The sequence below is a fragment of the Felis catus genome, chromosome X, assembly GCF_018350175.1.
Source record: "Felis catus isolate Fca126 chromosome X, F.catus_Fca126_mat1.0, whole genome shotgun sequence".
NCBI classification, from domain to species: domain Eukaryota; kingdom Metazoa; phylum Chordata; class Mammalia; order Carnivora; family Felidae; genus Felis; species Felis catus.
The window spans coordinates 57,294,171-57,297,036 of NC_058386.1; positions in this window are offsets into that span (position 1 = coordinate 57,294,171).

The window sequence follows — 2,866 nt, forward strand, 5'->3', positions numbered from 1 at the left end:
GTGTCTGAGTGTTGATTTCAGTTCAGGTCATGATTTCACAGTTTGTGAGTTCAAGCCCCACGTTGGGCTCTGTGCTGATCCTGTGGAACCTGCTTTGGATTCTCTATTTCTCTCCCTCTCTCTCTGCCCCTCCCCTGTTCACGCTGTGTTTCTCTCAAAATGAATAAACTTTTAAAAAGTTAAAAATAAAGGTCTAGATGTATAAAAGAGGCTATGACTATTTTCTAATTACTGTGGTTCACTACTGGCCTTCCCTCAAACCTGGCCAGAAAGCTGGTCTGTGGAAAGCCATTTTCCTCCTCTTCATCCACCCTTTATACTTCCTCTGACAGAAGAGGTGATGGAGAGGAACCAGAACTGCTACACAGTGTAGGATACAGAGGCAAAATCATGAGAACTGGCATAGGTACCCACTGAATAGCCCATCTCTCCTGACCCCCACATAGCCATCCAGAGTCAGAAGGAAGGGAGCCACAAGACCATGCACAGACTGTGAGTCTACTTTATGTCAACTTCCTACTGTGTAACATGGATTATGCCATTATTTTCACAGTCTTTGTCTCTTAATGCTAACGCCAAACCTGTGAGAGTCCATCACCTCCATTTCACAGTAGCTAAAACTCATAGAAGTTAAGTAAATTGCCCAAAGCCACATAGCTTTGGATAGAACTAGCATTCAAACCTAGGCTTTGCTAATTCTAATCCAAAGTTATTTCTAATACCATCACACATCCTATTCCTCGCTTCCTGGAAACCTATTAATCAGCTTCATTTTCCTAAAGAAGGAAAATTTAAAGTAGTTCATGGCACCCCTCTTGAAGTAGTTTATCAGTGTGGGCAAAAATGACATGGATTCTACTCAGAGTGGATCCAGGTTAGGCCTCAGGGAAAGTAGTTTATTAATTAAAAAAAAACTTTTTGTATCAACAGATTGGAAGTGAGAATCCAGAAATAAACCCATACATGTATGGTGTTGATTTTTGCCAACGGTACCAAGACAATTCAACAGGGGTAAAGAATAGTCTTTTCACAGATACCATATGTTTTCACTCTTATGTGGATCCTGAGAAACTTAACAGAAACCCATGGGGGAGGGGAAGGAAAAAAAAAAGAGGTTAGAGTGGGAGAGAGCCAAAGCATAAGAGACTCTTAAAAACTGAGAACAAACTGAAGGTTGATGGGGGGTGGGAGAGAAGGGAGGGTAGGTGATGGGCATTGAAGAGGGCATCTTTTGGGATGAGCACTGGGTGTTGTATGGAAACTAATTTGACAATAAATTTCATATATTAAAAAAGAATAGTCTTTTCAATATATGATGCAGGGACAACTGGATATTCATATGGAAAAGAATGAAGTTGGAACTCTGCCTCAAACCATACACAAAAATTAGCTCAAAATGGATCAAAGACCTAAAGTGAGAGCTAAAAGTATAAAACTATTGGAAAAAAACATAAGAGTAAAGTTTGCTGGCCTTGGATTTGGCAATGGATTCTTAGATATGACACCAAAAGCACAAACAACAAATGAAAAAATAGCTAAGTTGGACCTCATTAAAATTAAACACTTTTGTGCTTCAAAGAACACTATCAAGAAAGTGAAAAGACAACCCACAGGAGAAATTTGCAAATCATGTGTCTATAAGAGTCTAGTATCTATAACATATAAAGAACTCTTACAACTCAATGACAAAAAGACAACCCAATTCAAAATGAGCAAAGGATTTGAAAGACATTCCTCCAAATAAGACATACAAATGAAAAGGTTCTCAATATTATTAATCATTAGGGAAATGCAAATAAAAAACACAATGAGATACCATTTCACACTCACTAGGATGACTATAACAAAAAAGACAGTACCAAATATTAGTGATGATATGGATAAATTAGAACCCTCAGGCATTGCTGATAGGAATATAAAGGGGTGCAGCCCCTTTGGAATACAGGTTGGCAGTTCCTCAAAAAGTTACACAGAGAGTCATCATATGACCCACAAGTCCCACTCCTAAATATATACTCCCAATTTTGAAAATACGTGATTCTACAAAAATTTGTACATGGATGATCATAGCACAATTATTTATAATAGCAAAAAATGAAAACAACAGAAAGCCCATCAATTGATGTATAAACAAAATGTGGTATAGTTATACCACGGAATATTATTCAACCACGAAAGGAATGAAGTACTGATATGCACCACAACATTGATGAACTTGCAAACATCATGCTAATTTAAAAAAGCCAGAAACCCAGGTTGTATATTACATAATTCCATTTCTATGAAATATCCAAAATATGCAACAATGGAGATAAAGAGACAGAGACATAAAGTAGATTAATGGTTATCAGGGACTGGGGGAAAGGGGAAATGGGAGTGACTACTAATGGGATCATGAAAATGTTGTGTAATTAGTGACAATGACTGTGCAACCTTGTGAATCATTAAAACTCACCATATTGTACACCTTAAACTGGCAAATTTTATAGTAGGTCAACTGTATCTTGAAAAAGTAATGTTTATGAAAAATCAGCCTTTTAATTTAAGGAAAAACGTGTGGGTTCTATGAAAAGTTGTATAAATGTTTCAGGGTGCCTGGGTGGCTCACTCAGTTGAGCGACCAACTCTTGATTTCAGTTCAGGTCATGATCCCAGGGTCATAGGATTGAGCCCCACGTTGGGCTCTGCACTGAGCTTGGAGCTTGCCTGGGATTCTCTCTCTCTCCCTCTGCCCCTCTGCCCCATTCTTTCTTTCTCTAAAAAAACAATAGTTGTATCAGAGTTTAAAAAACACAATAATTCTTTTAATACTTTTTATTTTGAAATGATTGCCAGTTCACAGGAAGTTGCAAAAGTAGTCCATTGG